At 35.0% G+C, this 18875-nt stretch overlaps 1 long non-coding RNA gene across 2 annotated transcripts; it reads right to left on the bottom strand.

Moving 5' to 3' along the window:
* Positions 1-9965: 9965 nt before the first annotated feature.
* LOC135156134 (uncharacterized) lies at positions 9966-16231 on the bottom strand. 2 transcript variants are annotated; one of them, XR_010295275.1, is made up of 3 exons: positions 16212-16231; positions 14214-14888; positions 9966-11054 (listed from the first exon to the last, which is right to left on the bottom strand). It is a non-coding gene; the product is annotated as an uncharacterized LOC135156134 (long non-coding RNA). The 2 variants fall into 2 exon arrangements; XR_010295274.1 differs by lacking the exon at positions 16212-16231 and adding an exon at positions 16093-16177.
* Between the last annotated feature and the right edge of the window lie 2644 nt (positions 16232-18875).

Here is an 18875-nt window from a genome sequence, read left to right as displayed (position 1 = left end):
ATCATATGCAAAAACAAAAAAAATATATGTCTGAAATAAATTTCAAAGTACTTCAATTTTTTTTTAAATGAATTTAAATTTCATAAAAAGGTCATATATGCACATAGATGTATAGGTCTATAATCTTATAGATAGGAATGTTTGGGGAGATTAACCCACTGAACTTACAAAAGGCTTCAATATGTACATGTATGTGCAGCATTACAAGGGGTCATATTTTACCAAGTCAATTTATAAATATATCATGTCACCAATTTGAAAAGTCATTTAAATTTTTATTCAATTTTGCAGAGTTTAGCTTGCCAAATCAGCTAATAAAAAGTGTCCCAGTATACACTCTTTAAAGGAGAATGAAACCTTTGGAACAAGAAAGCTCGTGTGAAAACAGAAAAATCAAAGAGACAGATCAACGAAAGGTTTAGAAAAATCTGACAAATAATGAGAAAGTTATGAGCATTTGAATATTGCGATCACTAATGCTATGGAGATCCTCCTATTGGCAATGTGATAAAGATGTGTGATGTCACTTGTGAACAACTCTCCCCATTACTTTAGTATATATTTAAGTTAAAATGCCTCTTTTATCACATCTATCAGTAAATCATGTGTTCTTTCTATAGGAGGGCATGTAATACAGATTTTCAAAGAATACATCATGGATAAAGAGTTTGTATCACCGTAAGAAAAAGCAAAAAGAGACATTTTGGGGGTATTTTATAGTCCATCAAAGGGAAAGTTGTTCATATGTGACATCCCAAATCCTTGTCGCATTGCCGATGGGAGGATCTCCATAGCATTAGTGATTGCAATATTCAAATGCTCATAACTTTCTCATTATTTGTCTGATTTTTCTCAAACTTTCTTTGTTCTTATTCTTTGATTTTTCTGTTTCGACACAAGCCTACTTGTTCCAAAGGTTTCATTCCCCTTTAAGTACTCTAAACAAATGTTGATTTTTTTTCTCTGAAGTAGCAATGATATTAATTTCAATGTTAAATCTATAATTTTTTGTTGTTAATAAGTACTCGTAATAATAATGTTGGATTCTTCTAGAACACTAGAACACATACTGTATGTTTGTGTCAGGCATGCTGCTCAGGGTCCTCTCTACGATAATCATCATGACAATACAAATATACAAATTATGCTTCTTTATCATTAAAAAAAACATATTTTCTTATATCCAATGGCTATTGGATTGGATTCTTAACAAAATAAATTATGTGACGTCACACTGTGTCAGGAGGGCTGTGATTCCATAGGTTCGTACTTTAATAGTAAAGACAGATTACTTTGTTTATTTCCAGATTATGAACTCAATTTATTTTTCCATTAGCAGAGAGATGGAAACCTACTAGGTTTTTTGTGATTTGTTTGGCTCTTATTGGGCCTAAATTTCTATGACAGGAAAAGTTATTGTCCGAATGCAGATAGAATTGGAGAGCTGTGCCAAATAAGTGGGAGATAAAATATGTAGAAAACAGGTCAAAGCTATAGCTTTCATCAGTTCAAACTTGCAGGAAAAGGTGATACATATCTCTGTGTGAGAGAAGTGAAGAAAATCGAATGGGTAATATCTGAAAAGCAACCCAGTTTTTCTGTGCATACAATCTAATGAATCACTCAGGTACATCAGCTGAAAATGCAAGACAAGTAACACCAAATGCATGGCATTGTAATACAAACATATTTTTAAGGAATCGTCCAAACTGAATACATTAGTATTGGTAACAGCACCTTGGTGAATGGCATGTTCAGACAACCTCAACTGTCCATGCCTTCCTACAGAACTTCGTGTTTGGGTACAACAAACAGTGTAAAACCGTGCTTGGTACGAAATCAGTCTAGACCTAAATCTAATTTGCTGAATGTTTTGAGAACGAGAGTCTGTCAGACTTTAATTTCAGGTATGAATGGGGTCTTTCTGCATTCCTGATACAAAAGCAGGTATGGTGTATCACACAAGGATTTTTTCAGCTTTTTTTTATTGGTATGAATTTAAATTGCTGCAAGTGTGAAGAAGAGTGAGGGTCATTCAAACTTTAAATTCAGATATGAATGGGGATTTTGTGTTCCTGGTACGAAGGGGCAATTTAGTATATTTATTATAGGAGGGTTATAATGAGTTCTTTGAGCATGACGTCATAGTGGATAATTGCCGCTTGGTCAAAACCCACTTTGTCAACTTTCCATTTGGTACAATCCACATGATCCATTCCTAGTTTGTCTACAAACAGATTGTCTACTAACAATTTTATCTACTTGCCACTTTTCCCTTTTGTCTAATTCCAAGGATAACAACCTTTTTACGCCTAAAAAAGAGTTCTTGACAGGTATCGGAAGAATGTTTTCAGACAATATGAGATTTCTCACCACTGCCATATTTCTAAAATACACCTTTTTCTAAGCTGACCTCAAATTTTTCAAATTTTGAGATACAAGGTTTTAGCAGCCCACCCCTGTTAATCTATACTGTTTTCATGAACCAAATTTTGCTTTGACAAAGAGTAAAATAATAAATGGCTGAAGAGGGGAATGGGAACTGGACCAACTGGAAATTAGACTAAATGCAATTTAGACAAAATGAGCATCATACCAGGTGACGGTTGGATCAAATGGTAATTAGACCTGATTGAAATTAGATCAAGACGGTTTAGCAATGATGGCGTTACTTTGAGAATTAGACCAACTGGTGTGTTGGCTCAGTTCGCAGAGCGTCTGTCTCACAACCCAGAAAAAAGGTCCCAGTTCATATTAGCTAGCCAGCAAGCTGCAAATGCCAACTGCCAGGAAATTTTTGAACTACCTTTAAATTCAGCAATAATTCATATCAATTCATATTCATTTCAATTCATATTCATTTTTAACAGAGAACTAAAGGCCCTCTCTTCCACTGCTTTTTGTCAAGGTGCAATAATATGTCAATTTCAAACATGAAAAAGTCATTTGATGGATTACGAATATGCAGCAAATTGGTTTCAAGAATTGAAAGAAAACATAGTGTGGGAAGCAACTTCAAATATTCCTGCATTGCATTTTCATTTTTTGGTTCTTTGTTAATAATTTTGCTTACTTCTTGCATTTCCAGATTAAATTAAATCCTTGAATGCATGAGCGCTGAAAGACAGCTCGAACTAAAGCCGGGGTAATAATAATAATAACAACGCAACTTGAAATAGAATATTTCTAGATAGATGGCGCTATATAAATGCCTATTATTATTATTATTATTATTAAAAGAAGTAGTCCTTCAAGATATCCTTGTGATACACCAAAAGAAATCCTGAAAAAGGAATTTTCTTGAGCACCATCAATGGTTAAAACACACCTTTTTAATTAGCTAATTAAGATGCAAATTCACAATAATACATTAAAAATTGACAAGTAATTGAGCATACTTCTCATTCTTGCTGTTTAAAATTTGAGAGTATCTCTCATAACCAGCAAGCTCATGAGGCAAAAGTACAGTTTTCAAAGGTCATAATTGAAGAGTACATCTTCATGTCTCCTTTTCTAAACTACACCTTATTTCCTTTTGGAACTGACAATAAATGATTATAAATAGGCCTACTTTATATGAAACAGATTTATAAAAGGAATATGTTAAGTACCTCTGTCACCAAGTTTCGTCAAAACACATAATTTTGAGATGAAAATGGTAAAAAAAAAATCAGGAGCTTGTTACTATAAATAGTCAGTGAAAATCACCATTTGTTTCATGGAGATTTCCCAAAGTCCAAGAAACCTGGATCATCTTAGGAAATGTTTTAGGAAAATATTTTTTTTTTGGCAAATCCCAAAATTAAATTTTATACACAATAATAGAATTTCAGAAGTTTAATTATTCATGTTATTTTATTGTTCACCTCATATGGGTAGCTCAAACATTTTACACTTGCACTCTGCACTCGTATTAGCGATTTTGTCCGCATTTTAGGAAGTGGGTTTACAAACGACTTCTTAAATTCCTTATTTTGGTCGCTACATCAAGTTCAATATTCATGGATCAACCTCACTCTATAACTGTTTTTTGTTATTGTTACGAACTTGAATATTTCAGGAAGCCAATGAATTTCAGTAAATTTGTTTTTGAGCTGTGGAAAGACTGGCTCCCACCCTGAAACCGAGGCTATTGAGGTAACTGGAACATGTCAGAGGAGCTTCAGGGATCCTCAAGTGAGGTTGAAAGGCTGCAATAATTTGCAAGTTTGGAAAATGATTTATAATCACTCGGCATGCTGACCCCTTCAAAGCAAGGGCGTCTAGACTTTTTAGCTTCTGTTCATGAGGCCAATGGTAGGAACATGGTAACAACTTGGTGGAAAATTCAGCAAAAATATATGTTGGTGCATGTGCGTGAAGATGCAAATCTCTGTGGTTGAAAAGTTGGTAAACAAAACTATTAAATGATATTGAATAAATATGTTATGGATGCTTTACATCCCTTTAACGTGTTCTAAAGATAGGGGCTTTTTAATCCTTTCTATCATGAAAGTAACTGTACACGCACACTGCACTTTTATTAAGCAAGTGAAGTGTGTATACCCACATTCAGGCCTAATTAGCACAATAATTTGCTTCATATACAAAAGCAGAATATTTTTGTTCTATAGTTTCTGTTTCATGTGATGCCATAAGAAAACACAACCAGAAAAATTCACAGCTTCTTTATTGTCAATAAATCTTATAGATTAGAAACTCATTGATATATACCTAAACCTGAATTATTTGATTGACAGATCATTATAGATCTAGTTTTTACACTGTCTAGATCTGCTTGGACATTTTTGCATCTAAAACATCTTCAAATATATCTTTCTTTGATAAATCAACTCGGTGTTGCTCTGGAACGTCTTCCTTTACATGTTAATGTTCAATCTGAAAAAAAAAGTTTTTACTTTCTTTATCAAGACATTGAATTCATGAACTCATTCAATACCTACATAACATGTAATAGTACATGCATAGAGACATTAACATTGAAAGTAAATATAGGGCTTATGCATACTATTGGCCCCATTAACTTCATTTCTTTATATGTAATATTCATTTTTCCCTCGTGTAAGTTCATCAAAATGTACTTGAAACAAAAATATTTTGTAAAATACATTCAATAATGCTAGTAGAAGAATGATATTAACAACAATCATGTTCCCATTCCGATCCAACTATTCACATACAAACACCAAGAAATAGACATAACTTTTGCATCAGAGCTGAAAACATGAACTGAAACTATACCAATGTCAGGGGGAGATAGTGATGAAGTGCTGACAGCGTAACACAAATAAACAAACCAGAGCAGGAATGTACTCCCAAACTTTAAAAGTCACAGACAGCATCTTCAAGCCCCATGGCCCCACTCATGTCCAGCTAATCTCTCCTTATTATTGCAATAAAAAAATTCCACTGCTCATCAGTTAAGAAAATCTTAAAATTGGATTTTAAATCTTTGATACAAATAAGAAGAAACCAGAAGTAGATCACAGCCTTGACGGAAAATATTGAAATTTAATTTAGGTATGGAAAACTAAGTTTTCGGCAACCAGTTGACTATAATTGCAAGCTTCTTTATTAAACTCAGCATTAAAGTCAAACAAAATTTAAATCTTCAGATATACAAATGAGTTAACTCTACATGTAATGTACATGAAGTAAAAAGGTATAAAACTGAAATAACACTGCTCATCTACGATCAAAAACTGTTTTCAATGTAAAACTTTATTCTGCAATGCTCTCACTTTAAATATGTCATTATTTTTTCCCTCTTTTCTTTAGTTTTCAGTGACGCCTTTTTTGTGTCTTGACAAACTCATCTTTTGGGTTTTTATACGTTCCATTTTTCTGTATTGTGTAATGGTAAGCATATGCATACTTTTCTATAATTCAGGGGCGGCGGAGCGAAGTTGAAAGTGGGGGGGCACAGGGAAAAAGGGCAATATCTTAAACATGGCCGTATGCAAAAAAATTTGCTGGGGGGGCAGCACGCTTAAACATTTTGGGAAGAAATCGAAAGCGAAGTGACCGAGCTTATCATTCAGGCACTTTTGCAGTTTGTTATTGGATTTTGTGCATACTTCTGGTGAATTTTGTGAAAATCTGCAGTAAAAAATGTGAGTTTTCAAAAAAAAAATTGGGGGGGAGGCAACTGCCCCCTGCTGCATACAGCCATAAAGTATTTTCATTTAAGAGTGGTTATTCAGAACAACTTTAATGAAGAACAGGCACCTGTGAGAAGGCAAAGGGGCACTTGTTAACACATAAAACAGGTCTTTCTCAGGTGAAAGGGGCACAGGAAATGTTCATGAGGGGCACTTTCCTTGGGTAAAAGGGGCAATTACAAGAGGGTAAGAGAGCACATGCTAACGGCATAAAACGGATCCTTCTCAGGTGAAAGGGGCACAGGAAATGTTCATGAGGGGCACTTTTCTTGGGTAAAAGGGGCAATTACAAGAGGGTAAGAGAGCACATGCTATGACATAAAATGTGTCCTTCTCAGGTGAAAGGGGCACAGAACACGCTCGTGAGGGGGAATTTTTCGGTAAAATTTGGCACAGATACGAGATATGGCATTTGGTAGCACCTAAAATGGGTCCTCTTCCGATGAAAGGGGCACAGTACACGTTCATGAGGGGGTCTTTTTCTTGGGTAAAATGGGACACTTTTTCAGTGCTTCAAAAATTGGGGGGCACTGTGCCCCCCCCCCTCCAGATTGCCGCCCCTGCTATAATTACTATGTGGTTTACGTAATTTGCTTAAATGTTGTGTACATGGTTCATGTTGCATCTTTAAATGGAAAAAAGTGAGTTGAACTGAACTGAAATATTAAATCTAATTCAGGTGATGGCCATTCTTTATTTAGCCACTGGCATTAAGGGTAAAAGGGTGATGACAGGTTTATATAATAATTTATGACCTGAACAGTGTAAACCTTCCCCATGACAACCATATATCTACATAGTAACACAACCTGCAACACTTGCACTTCTACTGAAGATATAAACCTACATGTACACTGTAGGAGTAATGTTGTGATAGGGTTCTTGGTTCAGAATGATGTGTGGATTTTCTGTAGGAGTAATCGTTGCAGTCCTGAGCAAATTTCATTGAACAGTGGATGAACAAAATTCACATTGTCTACATCTCTGCAATGGTTCGCAAAATGATTTTCTTAAAGAGACTGCACTAATTAGGGTTTTTAATAGCCTATATTTTATTTTCGACCCCATCATTCTTCCTCCTTGACTTTACAACAAAATAATGCATTCACATACTCAAACATTTTCTTTAAAAAAGAACAGGGCCCCGTATTACAAAGAGTTACGATTGATCCAATCAATCGTAACTCTATGGAACTCCATCAGTGTCATTATTTTTTCTACCATATTTACACAATGTCCTTTGTAAAAAAAGAGAAGCGCAGTGAATTTTCAAGAAAACAATGAATGCATGAATATACATCATAGCTAGAAAATATTTTGAACAGATGTGCATAATAGAGGATGATGTTGCTGGCCATCCATAGTTGTGAATGATTGGATCAATGATCAATCGCAACTCTTTGTAAGACAGGGCCCAGGGTTCCGTTGCAGAAAGAGTTGCGTTTAAAAGCAAGTCAAAAAATCAATCGCAAGTCCAAAATGCGCGCTGTTGATTGGTTGAAAATCAAGTTGCGCATGATTTTCAGAGTTGCGTTTGATTGCAACTCTTTCTGCAACGGGCCCCAGGTCTACAAAACATGGTTTATGAAGACTCAGATAGTTTCCAAAACCATCATCTTTAAACCGCTTCCCACTTTTCAAATTCTACCACCCAGCTGCTGTGGATATACACTAAACAATACCCAAATATATTTATGGAGACATATTTGAAAGCCCAACAGAGGGTCGAGAATGAAAGGTCACAATTTGACCTGCTTCCTAGGACTAGTCCAGACAGACACCATCAAGACTCCTAGTCCTAGGGAGCGTTTCAAGAAACGACTTGTTGGATGTCTTATCCGACAAACTAAAAAAGTTTTTGTCCAAGATTTAGGAACAGTGCTTCTCAGCTAATCAAAATCAAGGAAAGTTGCCAGATCCAACAAACTTGGTAGGACAAAAAGTAGTCTTCTCCAGTGAATTCATCAAGACATACAGTAGGCCTACATGTATGTATTTTGAAAGGAGAATGAAAGGTGATGATCTGACCTGGTTCTCAGGACTAGTAACATGAAGCTTAGCAATTGATTGTTGGGCAGATTTCTACAATTGATTGCATTGAATATTGTGTATGATCAATTGTGAATATCAGCCCTATAATCAATCGCTAGTTATGCTTTATGATACCAGGACCCAGACGCCATCAAGACTCTTGGAAGCAAACAAAAGCTACTTTAGGGGCTCAAAGTCATAGAGGCTGTTCTCACTACGTTCCTAAAACTAGTTTACTGGAAACTAGTTTAGTGGAAACTAGTTTAACGTGTAGTGAGAACGGTCAAAGCGGTCTTGGAAGCGATCTTCCAAACCAGTTTGGAAAACCACCTCGCGATGTAGTTTTCAAGATCGCTTTGCCTCGTTAAACTGGTTTTAGCGTAAGTGAGGACACAACCGTTCTTCGGGAAGCGATCTTCGCACATTTTGAGCGCGCTACTCCACACGACAGGTGTAGAATGCCTATGCCGCGGTTTCGAATTTCGCGCGAAACGTGTCACCCCACTGAGAGCGTTTCCATAGCAACAAGAGCGCTTTACGTGAAGTGATTTTGAAAACCACTTTCATGTGATCAAGTGGGAACGCTAGCAAAGCGATCTTCCAAAGTGGTTTCCTGAATCGGTTTCCAGTAAAACTAGTTTTAGAAAGCGTAATGAGAACGGCCTCATATTTTTGAGGTTCAGATTATAAATCAAGATATTTGCTTGGTCCTTGGACAAACAGAGTTGAGCAGAATAATTCTTATTGATTTATAATTCAGAGGAATGCTAAACAGTTTTCAAACATTATTATGATGTCCTGCGTATTTATCCTTAGAAATAAAATTAACTCCAAAGCTTGACTGGACTGATTAACCACAGCCGATCTGGATGAACCACAAATCCCTGTGATACCGAGAGTACCTCTGCATGTGATGCTATGTGACAACAATATGTAATAATCGATGTAGGCCTAGAAAGAACTCGGAAAAAACAACAATAAAGCCGTATTTAGATAGCCTCTCAAGATCTCTTGCTGGGGTCCTCCACGGTTCAAAAAGAGTTCAAATATTCATTTTTTGGGCATTACAAACAAATTCCAAGAAAAGGATACAAAGGAAAGTTTGAGGAACTTTAGGTTTACCTCAAAACAGGGTTCACTGACACCATAAGCTTGTTTACAGACAAATTTCATTATTCAATATTTGGTGACAAGAATGTTTTTCCGGTGAGAAATCCTTGTAAGTTGATTTCTTGAAAGACTTAGGAGTATTAATATCATCAGGGTGAAGAGGACTGCGAAATATGAATTTTTGGGTTCAGAAACTAGAATAATATCGCAATAAAGCTGAGGATGATGTAAGGCTTGAATTAAAGTTAATGTTATGCAATGACCCAATTTTCAGTGAGAGCAATTTTGCTTTGAAACATGTGACAAATTTAAAAATGAAAAATAATATCCTTTCTCCCATGAACACAAAGTACATGTAGATCAGTCATACCTTCTGCACACTGCTTTGCAAAATGTCATCATCTTCTGATAGACTAACCACCATAATCTATTCACAAAATCTAATTAGGGTGGAGTGGCGAAATGAGCCAAAAATTTTTGGGGGGCTAGATATGGCGAATCGGACAAAATTTCTTTAAAATTTGCATGCCAGCGAGCAAATATTGAAATTTTTTATTACAAATATGATCCAATCTTGTAATAGATTTTGGCATAATATTTAGTAAATGATATCATATTTCTACCTTTCCTCTTTCCTTTTCTTTTCTTTTCTTTTTTTTTCTTGGTCGTGAAAAATGGGGGGGGGGGGAGGGCAAGCGCCCCCAAAGCCACCCCCCCCCATCTGTACACAGCTGTTAGGCTGTTCAAATTCAATAAAAGCCCTCCTATAATGTGCAAAAATTCCTTTGATAATACCATCAGGTACCATTCTCCACTACACAATATTTATTTCTTGACTTATCTCCCCCAAGTTTTCCAAAACTGTTTAATATATTGATGAACAGGTGGGCTTAGGTTACCGATCATTTGACCCTCTGTACTCTGTGGTATTAATAATGATCATACACAGTTCTTGTATAGGACATATAATATGATATACAAACTCTGTGTGCGTTTCTAAAGGACTTGGATATTATTACCCTGGTCTGTCTTTAGACCAAAGACCAGCAGGTACAACACACATAGCCCTTCTGGTTTATAGCTAAATATTTTATACAGGTAGGATCCTGCCAACTCCCTGATACAGGTATACAAGTCTACCTGTATGTATGTCAAATGAAATTTACCAAAAGTTTATTTTTTTTAAAGAAGGTCAACAAATAATTATTCTATTGAATTAAATTTGAGTTGATTTGAAATGATTAATATGAGCTGGAAAATAACTATCCCCCTTTTACAGTAGCCAAAGGGGGAGAAGGAGAGGGGGACTGGAAGAGAAGGGAGGGGGCAATGGGCCAGGGGAGGGCAAAGGTCCATGGGGAGGGGAAAGGGGGTAGGCTAGCAAAGTCTCATTTGAGTGTATTGATTTGATATGATATCATAAATTGTGGGTGAGAAAATATATGTTTACCTTTCAAATACCTTACAACAATAACCGAAGAGAAAGAGAAGTGGAGAAAAAAGGTCTTTAAAAGGGAAGGGGAGAAGGGGGAGATAAAAACATAAGTTCGAGATGCGCCTAAAATCTTGACCCTCATCAGCAATATTTAACGGCACATGCCACATTCTCTCTAAGAGCCTCAAACCATTCCCCATACTGTTGATTTTCTGTTTACAGAAAAATGATCATTTTCTTCTCAATTTCTTACCCGACATTTTATAGGGTTTGCTCCTCTCTACCTTCACTCTCAGAGGTTGTCTGCAGACATATACCTGAACATATAAAAAGAAAACAAAGGAAAAGGATATGTTCACATGTCTGGGGCCGATTTCATATAAACAGCTTTATATACTTTACAAAAACTGTTGTAATTTTATCAATGTCAGAATATGGCAACTACATATACCATGGTAGCTAGTCTCTGCAGGCAATTAAAATCAAGGTCTACTAATAGTTTCCATAGATGGAACTTTTATGAAACAGACTCAAGAAAATGAACAAACAAAATGTAATTACAATAAATTCTAATTATGAATCAAACCTAGGTTAAATCAACTTCCCAATTTTCCATAGTTTTAAAGGAGAATGAAACTCTTGGAGCAAGTTAGCTTTTGTGAAAGCAGAAAAATAAAAGAGTAAGATCAACAAAAGTTTGAGTAAAATAGGACTAGCAATAGAAGAGTTATGAGCATTTGAATGTGGAGATCACTAATGCTATGGAGATCCTCCCATTGGCAATGCGACCAAGATCTATGATGTCACAGATGAACAAATCTCCCCTTTTGGACACTGAAAATGTACCCCAAAACATCTCGTTTTGCTCATTCTAATCATATGACAAACGATTCATCATTGATATAATGTTGTGAAACCTCTGTACTTGTCCTCTCATAAAGAGAACACCTCACCTTGTGATAGACTCTATAAAAGTGAGAATATATTAAAGTGAAATAAGTACTAAAGTAATGAGGGAGTTGTACGTGTGTGACATCACAGATCTTGGTTGCATTGCCAATGGGAGGATCTACATGGCATTAGTGATCTCAATATTCAAATGCTCATAACTTTCTTATTATTCATTCAATTTTCCTAAAACTTTCAACAATATGTTTCTTTTATTTTTCTCTTTGATGTGGATTCAGCTGGTTTCAAGGGTTTCATTCTCCTTTAAGCTTTTTTCTGACTGTAGCACAAAATGAAGCCTAAGGAAGTTGTATTTATTACTGTGTTTTATTCATTATTACGTAACTTTTTACTAATCATTACAAAAACAAATGTAAAGACACGAATAATGATATGATTTTAATTAAATACATACAAAGTACATAGGTTTATCCATTGTATATTAGGCCTGGTAGTTTCGATTCGAAAGAGATTTATATTTGTTGATCAAAAGCAATATGAACTAGGAAAATTTATATTTCTAATACATGATTTTGAATTATTTCTTGAACAGTTCTAAAAACAATCATTAAATTATTAAAAGCATGTATACGTGTAACTTTCTGCTCATCCTAAAATGAATTAATTTCAATGAAATGTCCAAATGTGATTTTCCAATCAAATCATAAGAAGATAAGTTATTATTGCGTTCCACACTGTGTACATGCACACACACACACAGACACATTATGGGACACTATTTTAAAGGATTTCATCATGGCTTAATAAATAAGAATAATCTAAATATTGAAAAAAATTGTGATTATTTCTTTCCATTTTTATTTTTTCATTGATTTGTTTATTTTATTTTTCATTTTTCATTTCATTTTATTTCATTTTTATTTGTTTATTTCATTGATTTTATATATTTATCTATCTTTTTTTTTTCATTTATTTTTTTATAACTTTTTATCAAGTTTTTATTTTTTTATAATTTACAGTATGTATTTATTTACTTGGGGGAGAGGGAAATTTGGGTAATACACAACTCAAAATTATATTAACCATACTATGCATGTGGCATTAGGAAATACCCTGGTCCACACACTTCCATGACAACCAATGACCAATACACTGTACTTAAACACAATCCAACTGATAAACCAAGTAACGATCAATTAAGCTGTTAATGGAAACCAACTGAATGAGGCGATGACTAACATTAAATTACCCAACAAACATTAAAATTAGATTGATCTACAGCCGTTTAAACCTATTTTATCCAACAAAAATAAAGGACATCAATGCTCATAAAAGTTGTATTTATATGTGAATGGTAGAATTGCGTAGAAACCTCATATTGTCTTGTAAACATTAAATTCAGGAGAGGATGGCAAGAAAAGTTTGCAACTAATAACTTGTATGTAGGCCTATATTTATCCTAATTCTAATAATGGAGAGTGGGATCCATGTTCTAATATAGTGCTTTTCCTGAGTTGTCCTCAAAATGATTTTATTTTGAGAAACAAATTTTGAAAGGTCAACTGACGACAGATAGACAACATAGATCAAAAGAGGACACAATCTTGATCACCGATACACACCATCAGTGCAAATACAATGATGCTGCAAAAGAGAAAGAATAATAAAACAAATTTAAGCAATTCAAAGCAAATAACAATCCCATTTTATAGACATAACATAAAAACTGCTCTGAAACTTAAAAGAGGAAAACTTACATTCTCCATCATGGTGCAATATTATCACTGATAGATTTTCCTTAGGAGATACCAACTAGATACTGCGGCTGCTTTCCTATCACTGTTTCTCAACGGACTGCTTTCACCATCACTAAACCAACACAGTGAATCACCCTTAGCAAAGCATTTTACGACCTACCAACCATCGTATATCACTTCTAAGTTCCGCCTACATGACCAAGGACTATACAGGAAGGCATGGCAAATAGCAGCACCCAAACAGAAAAGCAAAACCCACATAACTCTTTCCTTTTCTTCCTTTTCACTGATGCCGTCATCTTTTCACAGGTTAATGATGGAATATTGAATAGATTTTGTGACGTAGCTAATTTTCTTTTGGAGTCATTGTTTGATTCTTTGAAAGGTAATGACATCATTTTTATTGGAATTGTACGTGTGTCTAGCCTGGCTGTATGCCTTCTCATTTCATGAATCTTTCTCATCCATTTTCCTTGTTTCTTTCTCTCTCTCTTCACCACGCATCCATTCAGTTGATAATATTCGTACACTCTATTTTAGGCCTAATTATTTTGCATCACTTTATGTAGGGATAAATATCTGATGACCAAGAAATAGGAAAATTTAATAAAAAAAATTCTAGAAATTGCAAAGTTCTCAATTTCCTCTTTTATACTACATCAAAAAGTGAGACAGAAAAAGGAACACATAGATTAAAAAGGCAATTTTCCTGTCCCAAAAGAGAAATGTTCCTATTCAATAGGAACACTACATGGTTGGGAATAAGTAGGAATGAATATGAATTTGAATTTGAAATCATCCTGATATTACCTTCTTCTATTGGTTGTCCGTCTTCCCTTTCACTGACCCAGGTGGTGACTGAGCAGCTGAACCTTCCCAAGCCAAGCTACGCCCTTCTGGTGTCCTCCAACCTGGTTCAAAACACCAACTGTTTCAGTATAATCCACAAAGTTCTCCAGAATCGAACAATTTATGAGGTCAGGGCTCAAGAGTTACTTCTCCAAGGTCGGGGAAACAGTCCCTCCACACACGTTGTTGATACCGACCATCACATTGCTACCTCTGGCATCGTCTCCTGCAACAATTGATCTCATTGGTGCAAGCAATGACAAAGCAAAGTTCTGGAGTCTCCAACCTAAAGCTCATTGAAACATCTCAAAACAGCGCCACCTGGACTTCGGTGCAATGACATGAATTCTTGGTTGTTCCTTCCAAGTCTAAACCACATCCCGTTGCATTCCGACCCTTCTTCAAACGTGCGTTCATCCTTCGGCACCCATTTTCAGACCTGACGAGAATTTATGTGCTTGTCTGTGTTTGGTTGGCTGGCTGAAGACGATTTGTTTGTTGACGGTTGCCTCAACATTCATCACTGATCCATTATTCCATTAAGGTTATAAGTAGTTAAGCATGCATCTCCTATGTGTTCATATGATTGAGGGACTCTGAAGCATTCAGTTTCTTTATATCGACTGTTCCAAGAATCTGTTAGAGAGAGATGGAAGAAAAGAGAAAGAGAAAAAGAGAGATTAATAAATGATGTTTACACTACAGTAGATTCACTTGATAAATGAAGTTCTAAATGTCTTTAGTAGTTTAGATTAAGGTCTAATTCATATGGAGAATATTGATGGAAGCAGCAAACAACATATTTTGGCAAAATACTTAGAGCCAAAAAAAAAAGATGTAACAAGCATGCATATCAGGCGCGGTTAGACTTTGACGGGGTACGAAACTGTCTAAATAATTTAACAAGCCCCTAAGAATGATAACAAAAATCACATCAGTCCAAATGAAGGGCATTCCATCTCCTGAAAAGCTTGATTAGCAACCCCCAAAAATGGTCATCGCTCATTTTACAGGACGTGCAATCAGTGAAGAACTCCTATGGGGGTGAACCATTATATTTTCAAATTTTATGGGGTGCCCCTGCATCTTCTGCCCCCACCCCCTCCCTTGAAGATGCACCTGCATATAATCTACCAAGCTATCCCCCTGGAATAATGAAATGCCTGCAATCAGGCACTAATTAAACCTGTTTTCACATTTAATATTAAAGGGAATGATAAAAAAAATCAATGAAATATGTTACACAGCGCTCTATCACTGGATAAAAGCTTATAAAATCTTTGATTCAATTCAATTTATTCATTTCATTTTCATTTTCAGGTATAACAACAAACATACATGTAGATATACATACATAATATACAAAACAGAATAGACATCATAATAAATACTTCAGTTACAAATAAAAGTGATCAGTAACTAAACAAGTCGTACTGTAGTTTCAAAACACATTTTGATAATCAAACAACTGAAAATTACAAGTCATACATGTTATGTAGTTTAACATGTGAAAATGAAAATGAGGGACTTATCAAAACGCAAAGCTTTTTATGAGAATATGAAAAAAAACCTAGGGTTAACCCTAACACATGACCTAATTGTACTGCACATCTACATGTATAGGCCTATTTTACCTTGGAGCTTCTACATGTATAAAAAAAAATCACTAAAAAATAATGGCCCTTTTATAAAGTCATAAAACAAATGAAAATTCTGATGTATTCATTGACATTGACCAAAAAAATGCTTTAAACTAAAGTAAGTTGACGTTTTTCCCACAAAACATTCTTTGGTTTCACTCTTGGTTTGCATTTTGCAAGTAAACAGCGAATCAAGTTACCAAAAGAAATGTGATTCAGTGATGATAATGGCCTAAACTTTACAGTTTCACACCAGATAAAAAACAATATTTCAACAGTCCAATGATCCCTTTATAAAACTTCATATCGCCTCACACACCAAAGATGAGTACGGCCTCACTACTCAGACCAAGACACTAGTCAGATAAAATGAACCAAGAGATGGAGAGAGAACTAAAACTGACAGAGAGGGATGAAAATTTCATGGTCCCGCCACACAGCAGCATTCATTCTTCTCCGTTATTCATTGCTTTTTATACCAGCGGCAAACAACTCCATCTTCTTTGATGATTAATCCATTGCTTTGAATCTAGTCAATTTGCTAAAGCACTTCATCCATTTGAAAGGCAAACAGGTGACATAACGTGTCCAGGCCGACCGTGTTAAAAGCAAATTATGAAAGGCCGGGTTCATACGTGTATTTAATCTTGGGATAAGGAGAACTGAACTGTTTTATAGATAATAAACTTGTTTATAGGTACCCATACAAAATTATTAAGAATTCAAACATTTTTCATTTCATTGGTGTTTGTTGTTTTTGTGTTGTTTTTTTCTCTAGCATGACTGATGATGATGCAGAAATACCTTTGGGCTTTTATAAATTTTAACATATTTATGACACTTTAATATCTTATTTGTATTTAAAGAATAAAAAAAAGAACTGACAAGGTGTTAATCATAAAATTAAATTTACTAATTTCCATGATGAAAATAATTTGTTAGCTTGTACGAAACTGAACATCACAACGGTACATAATAAATCACAATAAATTACATGTATGAGTGATAATAATCTTGTGATTTTGTTTTACACCAAGGATGAAATGTTGCTTATAATCTGTGTTATACTTTTTACCTTTTCTTTTCAGAATTATTTCCACTGTGAGGCAAAGGAAATTGTATTGTGTAACAATAATGATTATTTATCTGCAAATATTGAAAAGGTAGACTACATTTTAATGTGCTAAAACAGAAGTGCACAAACTGCACATTTGGGCCTATGTGTTAGACTCAATTGGGTTGAAATCAATGATTGATCACAAATCTTCAACAATCTTAAAATGAGATTGATTCTAATCAATCACAAGTCTTTCTACGATACAGAGCCAGGTAAAAAGGAAACTCATCAAAATTTTCCGAACAACTCCAATGAATAAAGTCACTATATATATATATATATATATATATATATATATATAAAGAAATAAAGAAAAATTATCAGATTACGCTCTAAACTTTCAGGGACTAAAAATAAATCCAAATCAACCATGAAAAGTGACCAGCCAAGGATTAACTTTTAAATCTCCAAACATCTCAAATCCACAGGGTTTAGATCTAAATCTTACATTTGGCTGGTCACTATTACAGCCGATCTGGATTTCTTTTCTTTTTCTTAAATCCTTGAAATTCAGAGAGTAGGCATGAACAGTTTCAAATACTGGATATAATTGATCATCATTCAGACTAATGACTCACTTTCTTCCAACACTTAAATGTATCCAAAATGAAACTAGCTGAATATGGTGTAAACAGGAACCGAATTGTGTCCATTTCCTGTACTTTTATTTTCAAATGTTTGCTTTTAACAGTAATGATCCATCAATTTAAGAGCTCTATATATATATATATCTAAAGGGGATATAACCGTTTGTATTTTCTCAAGCAGAAAAGTGGAATTTGAGACAATAAAAGTGTAAGGAATTCTCAAAGAAAATAAGAACATTATTTGTCTTATTTTTGTGATCAGTCAATTAAGCTGTGTCCAAGCAATCACAATTAAACTACGAAAATTCCAGTGTACAGTGGTTTTGCACATCCTGTCTGCGCAAGTTTTTGCAAAAGTACTGCGCATTGATGACACAGTTAATGCATGGCTAATTGCTACAATGGATGTGGACATTCACATACAAGTACATGTATCAGCTGATATTTTGTCCTTTTTATTACCTTTTCTAGGAAGAATACAACAACAATAACAAAAAAAAAGAGTTTAGCAAACCAGACTTGACCTCTGTATACGTTTTAGTTTTGACATGGAAATGGCATTTTATCTGGCACATAATGAAATGATAACTTCTTAATATTATACATGTACTACATTAAGATTAGGTTTGTCAAAGTCAAAGCTGATCTTCTGCTGACTTGTAACTTTGTCACCATGGGAACAGGCTCATCAGCCAATCATAATCAAGATTTCCATGGTATGAAACATGGACCCTGCTTTTTGGACTATACAGTGCGTCCCAGAAAAAACGAAACCGAGATTAAGCGATGATTTATCATAACTTAATCACAAATACAATAGACAAATGACCTACCAAATACCCCTTTCATAAACCCAATAAAACCTATCCTCCAATTAGCCGCCTAAGAGTAATGCGGATAATTCAATAAAAATTGCATTCACAAACTCCGAAAATTATCCGCATTATTTTTACGAGCGCCAGTCCTGAAAAAGGCGGATAATCGTAATGACAACTGGACACGCCCCCTCCGATGCGGTTGTGTTGGAAAAGGGTGACCTTGTGACCGCACCATGGCAATTATCCGCATTATTTGGAAATACGTTCATAAACTCAAAATCTTGTCCCGATGCCGCTATTATGCGGATAATAGCAGCATCAGAATAATGCGGATAACTCTTGTCCTCCTCTGAATTTACGACCAAATTATGCTGCTATTAGCCGCATAATTGGGTTTTATTGGGTTTATGAAAGGTCTATTAGAATCTCCTCTTTCATCTGATATTACTAAGATTATTCCC

Source organism: Lytechinus pictus, chromosome 12 (genome assembly GCF_037042905.1).
Source record: "Lytechinus pictus isolate F3 Inbred chromosome 12, Lp3.0, whole genome shotgun sequence".
Lineage (NCBI taxonomy): Eukaryota > Metazoa > Echinodermata > Echinoidea > Temnopleuroida > Toxopneustidae > Lytechinus > Lytechinus pictus.
This window is presented reverse-complemented; position numbering and strand designations above follow the sequence as displayed.